The following is a 9,951-nucleotide window of genomic DNA, read 5'->3' on the forward strand; positions in this document are numbered from 1 at the left end:
AAGAAAAAAAAAAAAAAAAAAAAAAAGGAAAATACAGGAAAGGATACAGACACAGGGGAACCACTGCAGACAAGAGGAGATGGGACCCCAAATCCCAACCTAACATATGTGCCTCAGGCCCTAGAGGGCATTCAGTCCAGAATGGAGAAGGCAGGAAGGCTTTGGGGGGAACCTTCTACAAGACAAGGAAATTAACAGACCCTGATGTGTCTGAACAGTTGGGAAAACAATGAAGACAGGCGGTGCAGAGTGTAGGCTCCCACTAAGGACACATAGAAAGCTAGGTAAGTGAAAGGAGATGGTATTTATTATGGAGAAAACAGAGTCGTACAGGAAAAGAAAGCAAGTGCAGTATTCACAGAGTCCTACTAAAACACTCGATACGGGGGCGCCTGGGTGGCTCAGTCGGTTAAGCGTCTGACTTCGGCTCAGGTCATGATCTCACAGGTAGTGGGTTCGAGCCCTATGTCGGGCTCTGTGATGACAGCTAGCTCAGAGCCTGGAGCCTGTCTTCAGATTCTGTGTCTCCCTCTCTCTCTGACTCTCCCCTGCTCATGCTGTCTCTCTCTCTCTCTCTCTCAAAAATAAATAAAAACAGTAAAAAAAATAAAAACACTCAATATAGATCCAAGTATGAGTAAGAGGTAAGAATAGTGGAGATGGAAGAGGGGGGCGGGGTGGGAAGAGTGTATGTGGCAGGTGTAGGGAGGGGAAAACACAGCCCCATGTGCATCTTCTGCGGTGGGAAGCTAATGTCTAAACCAGAAAGATCAAGAAACAGCAGCATTAGCATGCTACGTAGAGACATGGAATTAAATGCCAAAGGAATCAGCTAGAAGAGTTGAAGGTGGCTGCCTTTAGGGACGGGGAGCGTAAAGGGACGTGAACTAGGACCTCTTTTTCCTAACAAACTTTATACGACTACTTGTTAAACTCGGTGCATATAATTTTTGGACAAAACAATTAAAAATAAAAGGCGAGGATAACATGAAGCCAAAAGGCCCCTAACGTTCCCCAAACTCTGTGATTCTTACAGGGTGAGTTTTGCCGCTAAGATTGGAGAAGCATTGCGAGGTGGGGGATGGGAAAAAGTCGCAAGGTGCTTGGCCTTGGCATGCCTGGCCTCCTCTCTCGTCATAGCTCACGGGTGACAAGGACATGGCCAGGCACGGCAGTGAGAATCGCTAGGACGCCAACCCAGATGTGCTCACGCGTAAACAAAAGACAGGTCAACTCTTCTCAGATGACGTGCGTGGGTATAAGGAAGTCCTCTACCACGATGAGGGAAACCAGAAGGACAGACAGACACACTCTAACACGGAAGCCCTCCGAGTGCCCATCGGGATGACATTTTCGTTTCACCCAAAGCCTTTGTCGGGAAGAAAGTCTGGCCCCTCTTAATTCCTTCTGTACCTTCCAAATGCTAATTTTTGATGTGGCTGGCCAGGGGAAGGATGAGTGCCTTTACATCATTATATACTTCATCCTTATTACTTTATCCTTGAAAACGGGCTATTAAATACATTTTAGATTAATATTATTCTGACTTGAGATTTTATCACTGCCTCCTCATTCCCTCATTCCCCTTACCTAATGCCACCCCCCCCCGCCCCGCCCCCGCGGACCAGCCCTAAGAGCAAAGGGCCGGTTGTGTGCGTACACTGAGGGCATTTGTGAGGGGGGCTGGGTCTGTTAGTTTCTCTGAAATCCACGAGCACCCAGCCGCCAAGTCTCCCTCTCTGGACGTCCATGGTGAAATTCTTCGCTCAAAGATGAGCAAGTCATCTAGATTACGGGGAGACCGAGCCAGCTATGGTGGAGAGAATTCCATAGATCACAGAGGATTAAACAAGGGATCAACTCTCCTCTTGCTTTGGGTGAAATGGTATTTGTTACTTTTTGTGTATATTCACCCACTCTGGGTCTCAGGCCCAGGTAGTTACCAATATTCTCTGCATGTGACAATACGGCTAGACAAGACGTGACGGCTCAGAAGGCAAATGGGAACGTGATGGGCGGGCCAAAGGGGGCACCTTGAAGAGAGGTCATGGCAGCTGACGGTGGCCAAGTGGTGCGGACAAGCCTGTGTACTGACTGCCGGGAGCTATCTAGGGCCACAGATGGATGCGCACAGGACTGGCTTAATGAAACCGGAACTGGAACATGATGGGGACGAACCACATGGATGGACAGAAATGGTCAGGACGGACAGGGTGATTCCCAGAGGCTGAGAAGGACCAACATGACCCGTAAGCTGAGCGAGATCATGAGGCCCATGGGATCTTAAAGAGAAGGACTTTGGGCCCTGAGTCAAGGCTGTCCGTAGACTCAGTGAGGTCAAGAACAGCTGCTGGGCAGAAACGTAGCGCAGTGTGGCTTAGGGTGAGTGGGGCTGCGGCAGGCTGGAGAATTCTCCAGAGGGGTTATTAATCTAAAACAGCTTTACGGCCAGGGAGGGTGTGCTGAGGATATGTCCAGATAGGTCTGAGATGTGAGCAAGAAACTGAGGTCCTGTCCCACTATACTCTGAAACCCCACCCTAATTGCTACGGTTTTGCATTTCAGGAATTTCTTGTTATGTTCTCATAATTCCGCGAATGCGCCCATCTGTATTTCAGCTGAACAACAAGGCAAAGAAGTGGTTTTCCCTCTCAGGAAGGTTGTGAGGGAGAGGGTGTCTTCCATGAACTTTTGTTCTTTAACTCGGATGCGCCCAAGGATTTCTTGAGGTGCACGCAGGGTCTGGGATGGGTGTCAGGACCACTCACGCTTGGACAGGGATCTCTCTAGAGGTTTTGTGGAAAAGGGCATGGGGCAGGGAGGCCTCTAGCAAACCACCCTCTGAGAGATGTAGCCCTAGTGGCTGAAGTCAAGGGAAACAGAGATGATTTTTGGTGTAAAAACGAAGGGAGAAAAAATGGATGAGAGATCATTTTTTTTTCTTTCTTTTTTTCCTTTTTTTTAAAATTTATAGTTTATTGTTAAGTTGGCTTCCATATAATACCCAGTGCTCTTGCCCATAAGTGCCCCCTCTCCACGACCATCACCCCCTTCCCTTTTCCCCCTCCCTCTTAAGAGAGATAATTTTTGAGAATTTAAGATATCCACAGGCTGACCACATTCTTCCCTCCTTTTTTCTTCAATATGACTTGTCCATAAACTGGATCCATTAAAAAATCTTAATGCACAAAAGGCACCCAGAAATATTGCCATGGACTAATTCATCAAAAAATGTGAGCATTACTCAGCCACAAAACAAAACGCCTTTTGCAACAACATGGATGGACCTTGAGGGTATTATGTTGAAGGGAAGTATGTCAGACCGAGAGACAAATACCAGATGATCTCATTTGTCAGTGGAATATAAACAAACATGAAACACACACACAAAGCTCACAGATCCCGAGAACAGTGGCGGTTGCTACGAGTTGTTAAGGGGAGGGGGAAACAGGTGATGGGGTCCAGAAATACAGACTGCCAGTCACAGGGGCGTCTGGGGGGCTCAGTCAGTTGACTGTCCAACTCTTGATTTGGGCTCAGGCTGTGAACCCAGGGTTGTGGGATCGAGCCTCGCCTTGGGCTCTGGGCTGAGCATGGAGCCGGCCTGGAATTCTCTCTCCCTCTCTCCTACCCCGTCTCCTCCTGCCCCCATCTCAAAAACAAAAAAGCAAACAAAAAACCTTTCTGGTTATAAAATAAGTCAGTCGTGAGGGGACTGTAGCGTACAGTGTGTGGACTACATATCAACAATATTGTGATGCAAATCTGAAACCTGCAAGAGAGTCAATCTTAAAAAGTTCTCATCACAAGAAAGCAGACCTTTTTTTTCTAACTTTATGTGGTGACAGATGGTACCTAGATTTACTGTGGCGACTGTTTTGCAATACAGATGACTGTCAAGTCATTAGGTAGCACAGCTGAAACTAAAATAACGTCACGTGTGAATTATACCTCAGAAAAAAAAATCTAAATACTCTCCGGTGTGTAATGACACACTACCACCCTCTAGACTCCGATCTCCAGGAGGAGGGGAATCACATCTGCCCCCAGCACAAAGTCTGGTGTGCGTGGGGCCCAAGGAATATTTGTTGAATTTATGAATAAATGAATAAAAGATGGCAGGGGGAAAATGTGAGTGTTCTTTGAATTAATGCTGAATCCTAAAGGATTCCTCATAAAATGTCAGATATTTGAAAAATTCACTTCAATGTCCTGTCCATGCCAAAATATATGAAGGAACATTTGAAAAGCTAATCATTTCAGAAGCAATTCTATGATTTGTCAAAGAAGAAAAAAAGGCATCTAGTAAAATCCAGGTGCAGACGGCGTGATGATCTTTTTTTTTTTTTTTTTTTTGTGCTGAGGTCGGGGAGGGGGAGCTAAACCCACAGCCATATTATGAAGCGTCTGTCAAGCTTCTAATTTTCTCTGCAGGTGCCTCAGTCACAACCGGAAAGGATGTGACACCACTGTTCGGTGTGCCTGTCATCCCAGCAGGGCTTAAAATGGTCCTAATTCCCAAAATGAGATCTTCTCTTGGGAGGTTGGGGAACAAGCAGGTTTTTGCTTGAGGATCCTGAAGAGCGTTAGTTTCTCTCCCAAACACACGTCCTCATTTGCTGGTGACCCAGTTTCCCGACACTGGGGAAAAGTTGTCTAAATCCATTTCTTCATTATTTGAAGAATGGAAGTGACACCATATCTACCAGCCCCTCGTGTGTGTTTGCTTCAGACTGAGTTATATTCAGTTGATGACATGGGGGAGGTGGGCTATTGTTAGCAATAAAGGGTTCTGCTAGGGTGCAGGTGATGGGTATCCAGTTTTGAACATGTATCTGCCGCTCTATGGTTGTGTGTGTGTGTGTGTGTGTGTGTGTGTGTGTGTGTGTGTGTGTGTGGCCTGGCTTCCCCAGGTTTGCAAATCTCTTTGAGGAGTTCTTGAGCCAAAGAAGCTTTTTATCTATCCCACGTCCCTGGAATTAGTGGAGACATTTCTAGGAGTATTTACAACCAGCATCTGTTCTCGGGCAGAACTAGGGAAAGCGTTATCGACCGTCGGACAGACTTGCTGGTTAAGTACTGGCGTCTCTATTGACACAGATGATTAAAAAAAATTACACCTGCTTTACATACGACTATTCTATTGGCATTGGCAATAAATTGGCTCTGTGATTCCTCTTACTGTACAGAGTCCCGATCGATTCCTGCCCTGGTACGCACCCGCCACCTTTGTTAAGCTTTGATCTTTCGAATTCTCTTTTTACGAGAGCTTGCATCTTTCCGTCTTTGCCCTGCGTGCCGTGGCTGTCACTGACATCTTGTTCAACTTCACCTGCCAGTGCTGCGACCAGGAGTCAGCAAACTACATCGCCCAGCCTCCTTTGCTAGGTGCTGCCAGTCAAGGACGATGAGGGGACGGGGAGGCGGGGGTAGAGAAGCCTTTGGTCCTCTTCTCTCTCATTCTTCTTCCTTCCGAGGGGAGTGTCTTCGGCAGCAGCTGTGTCCCTGCCACTATCCCAGCACTTTTGGTGATGTCTGACCTGATGTCTCTGCTTGTAAGGTGGCCGCGGGTCCCCAGGTGGGGTCTCCTTCCTGAGCCTAGGTTCTGCAAGGTGACAGCGAAGGCTGGGAGCCGCTGCCTGCCGTGGCTCACCTGAGTTTCCGCAACATCTCCTTCTCACGCCTCCACTCATCCTGCATGACTGATTCCCCTTGCTAAACTGTGTTTGAGGGGCACCTGGGTGGCTCAGTCGGTTGAGTGTCTGACTTTGGTTCAGGTTACGATCTCACGATTCGTGATTTCAAGCCCCACATCAGGCTCTGTGTTGTCAGCACAGAGCCAGCTTCCAGTCCTCTGTCCACATCTCAACCTCTCCCTGCTCGTTCTCTCCCTCTCTCGAAAATAAATAAACATAAAAAAATAAATTCTGTTGGAAATTCCAACTGTGTTTTCCATTTCCTTGACTGGATGCTACCCAATAAAGTACTCTGAATGGCCTTTTGACAGAAACAATTAAGTCTTGCTATTTTACTTTAATACTTCGATGGTGTTTACTAGGTGCTATTAATACTTCAACAGTGTTAACTAGGTTACCAGCGAGTGCTTTCCAATTACTACTTCATCTCATGTTAGAACACCCCTTTGGGACTGTGGTATGATACTCCACATTTCACAAGGGAGGAAAATGAGTAAAGGTTTAGGAACTTTCCCAATGTTAAGAGATCTAGAAGGGGCTGTTCAGGAGCTAATGCCCTCACTGGAGACTTCTAATGATGGACGCTAGACAGAGGTGGTGAGCAGCCGGGCGATGGGTTCTGTCTGCAAGGAGGGAGTGACCAGATGAAGACTCATAAAAGCACAAAGGGTCTGGAGAGGAGATTGAATATTCAGCATCCACAGCAGGGCTACGGCGACCTCCTGAGGGGCCACGCAGCCCCAACCGGCACCCCCGGAGCAGCAGGTGGCTGCCACGTTCACGGGCACACGCCATCCCTCCCTTGAGGTTGCCGTTAGAGAACTGGAATCTCTGGAAAGTTCTTGCAACCCAGCTCCCTCTCCTCTCATCTCTTAAGTAACAAATGTCCCTTCTTAACCTTATTATGTCAACGCAAGACACGGGTCTTTCTAAATCAAGCAGGAACAATACCCAACAGAGTCTCTTCTCTGTGGTCGTGTAACGACACGGAGTCTACTTGAAGAGCTAGAAATACAAACTTGAAGAAACAGCTCTTTCAGGTTTCTTGGGGACTTAAGTTAGTAGGCCGTATTTTTAGTGTTTGAACACTTGGTCTTGAACATCTGGAGAAGCGAAAATCCTCACTTACAACCACATGGAAAAAGGAAAGACAACATGGATGAAACGGAGGAGGAAGAGCACGTGTGTGGGTGTTACTCAGCTCCCATGGGCAGCCTCACGGCCACGTGGTTGGAGCCAGGACAACACGGGTGAGGGCGGCTGGTGCCTCACACTCTGTGTCAGGGCTGTGCTTGGGGAGCCTGGCTCTATCTGGCAGCCACGTGATCACGGGGGGGTGGGGGGACCTGACATGTGAGGTGTGCCTCATCTGTACCCTGCAGATAATAAACATGATGGCCATAGGGGGATGTTTGGGAGACTTAAATCACTTTGATGCATGTAAAGAACTTAACATAGACCCTTAGTAAGATCCCCAAGTGAGCTATTATTTTACTCTCGTGATCACATTATTATTGATGGTTTGAAATATGACTATTGCTATGATAGAAAAGTTCTCATAGCCATGATGTTCTTTTTTTTTTTTTAAAGTTTATTTAAACTTTAAAAGAGAAAGTGTGTGGGAGGGGCAGAGATAGAGGGGGAGAGAGAGAGAATCCCAAGTAGGCTCCATGCTGTCAAGTGCATGGAGTCCGATGCGAGGCTCAAACCCATAAACCCATGAGCCAAAATCAAAAGTCCGCTGCCCTGCTGAAGGAGACACCTAGTCATCGTGTTCTTAATAAGCAAACTTAGTCAATGACTTCTAGCACACACGTCACTAGTAGACATTCCTACAAGCCGGTCACTTTGTCTAACAGAAATACCTCAGTTATTAAGCAGGAAAAAAGTGGCTCAATCACGAAGCCAGAACTCATGTTAGGAAATCCCGGCCCATCAACCTCCCGTGCACGGCACACGCAGCAAGGACAAGAGGCTGGACTGAGAGGTGGGTGCGGTGGGGAGAAGGTGAGGCTTGGGCCCCCAAGACCTGGGCTCCATGAAATCCCACTCGCACAGCGTGTGACTCTGTGGCAACAGGTCACGAACACACGTGCCTCTGTATTTCTCTTTCCTGGTCTTTTACACACGTCTGTAAGACAAGGGGTCACTCCACTGCTCTCCCGGGTTTATGAGCCTCTCGTGGCAGGGAGACAAGGACACAGAACTGCAGTCAGATGCCCCGAGTCAGCCTCTGAGATCTGGGATGATGCACTCATCATTCAGGGGGCCTTGGCCAGGTGTCCCTCTACGTGCCGATGACCAGTGGCTTTTCCTCTGACACAACCCCTCTTCCTAGAACATTCCAAATGCCTCCAGGCTGAGCCTGCTATTTGAAACAGTCACCAGCAAAACAGGAGACTGGCCAGAGCAGTGATGAAGGTAAAGACATTTAAAAAAAATGTTTATATATTTTGAGAAAGAGAGAGCGAGTCCACAAATGGGGGAGGAGAAGAGAAAGAGGGCGAGAGAGAATCCCAAGCAGGCTCCAAGCTATCCATGCAGAGCCTGACATGGGTCCGATCTTACGAACCATGAGATGGTGACCTGAGCCGAGGTCAACATTCAGACGCTTAACCAACTGAGGCCACTGGGTGCCCCAAAGGTAAAGGCAGTTTTGAAGGAAGAGGCTAGAAGTAGGTTAGGACGCAGTAGGGCTTTCGATACTTATGCATAATCAGAGCATCAGCTTTGCTACCAAAGGTGCTGGGAATCGTGGCAAGAATTAATATTCATGCAGGGAGTGAATTTCCACAATAAAAATTATTCTAACTTTGAGATAAAACACAGTTGCCTCTGTATTTCTCAGTGCTCATTTATATCTCTTCTTTAAGAAGAAAGCTCTTCCTAGGAAACAAGAATTCAAGGATCAAAAATTCAGGGGGCGCCTAGGTGGCTCAGTCGGTTAAGTGTCCGGCCTCGGCTCAGGTCATGATTTCATGGCTCGTGGGTTCGAGCCCTGCATCAGGCTCTGTGCTGACAGCTCAGAGCCTGGAGCCTGCTTCAGATTCTGTGTCTCCCTCTCTCTCTGACCCTCCCCTGCTCGCACTGTTTCTCTCTATCTTTCAAAAAATAAATAAAAGACATTAAAAATTATTCTAAAAAAGGATCAAAAATTCAGAATTTAAATCCCACCACCTGACTGGGATGCATGTACCCACCCCAGTTTGCCTCCGTCGCTATGAACTGCGCGCTCCGACCCCAAACTGCGCTGTGAAAACAGGGACTCCCAGGCATCAGGGTAAATATACACTTTAAAGATACGATTTTTTCTTTGCTTCCTACTCAATTTTTAGAGTACACTTCAAAAAAAAAAAAAAAAGGAATAGCATGCATTGGAGTTTTGCAGTTACAAAGAATAATCCCTTAAAAGGGGGAATAATTTGAAGAGACAGCAGTTTTCCCACTGCAATACACAATTTAGGTGTGGAGACTTCCTGGCACTAATCGACGCTTTTCAAAGTGTTTTCAAAGGATTTCAAAAGGACCAACAGAATGACAATTGCTAGTTGAAGTATTTATGGCTTATTTAAGCGCAGATATGTAAGGCATCGAGTCAAAATGGAAAAAAAGGCTGCTATTCCTTAACACAAAGATGATTCATAGATTAAAAAAAAACCCTAATGTGAATTATCACATTAATATTCAACTCATTTTCTTTCCAGGCTATTTGGATTAGGTTTTAAAACTGAGGAGGCCAGAAGAGACTTAGAATCATGTCTGTTTATTGCCTCAAAAGACACCACATAGGTCTGGGGGGGCGGGAATAAAGTATGATAATTTCTTTTCAGTTTGCTGGTAAGGTTTCCCTGTCGAATAATTAGCTGGTGGGGGGCGGGGAGGGATGCTGATACCCAGGAGTTTACACGCCATTATTTCTGTTTAGCACCTCTGTGCCTTTTTTGCACCTTTTCCTTATGATTCCCCTAAAGCAGTGGTTAAGATCTGAGACATGTCTTGACTTCTATCTGCAGGCTAAACTCGGAAAGGCCCAGAACAATAGGCAGGTGACATCAGAGATGAACCAAGCAGGGGGTGGTGACACAGAGGGTCCACGCTTCCCCAATCCAGCTGATAAATGCCAAAGGCAACAGAGCCAAGAGGGGCCCAAACTAGTGATTTTTCAAAAGGATCTGGGTATTTTACTGAAACTGCTTGATTTTTATTATTTTTAAAAAATTTTCAAGTTTCTTTGTTTTGATAGAGAGATTGTGAG

The 9,951-nt window shown here is 46.6% G+C and overlaps 1 protein-coding gene across 2 annotated transcripts in view; it reads right to left on the reverse strand.

Annotated features, from left to right (window-relative positions):
- PIP5K1B (phosphatidylinositol-4-phosphate 5-kinase type 1 beta) overlaps positions 1-9,951 on the reverse strand; it is a 305,766-nt gene that overhangs the window by 55,824 nt on the left and 239,991 nt on the right. The window lies entirely within an intron of this gene.

The sequence above is a fragment of the Suricata suricatta genome, chromosome 13 (genome assembly GCF_006229205.1).
Source record: "Suricata suricatta isolate VVHF042 chromosome 13, meerkat_22Aug2017_6uvM2_HiC, whole genome shotgun sequence".
Classification (NCBI taxonomy): domain Eukaryota; kingdom Metazoa; phylum Chordata; class Mammalia; order Carnivora; family Herpestidae; genus Suricata; species Suricata suricatta.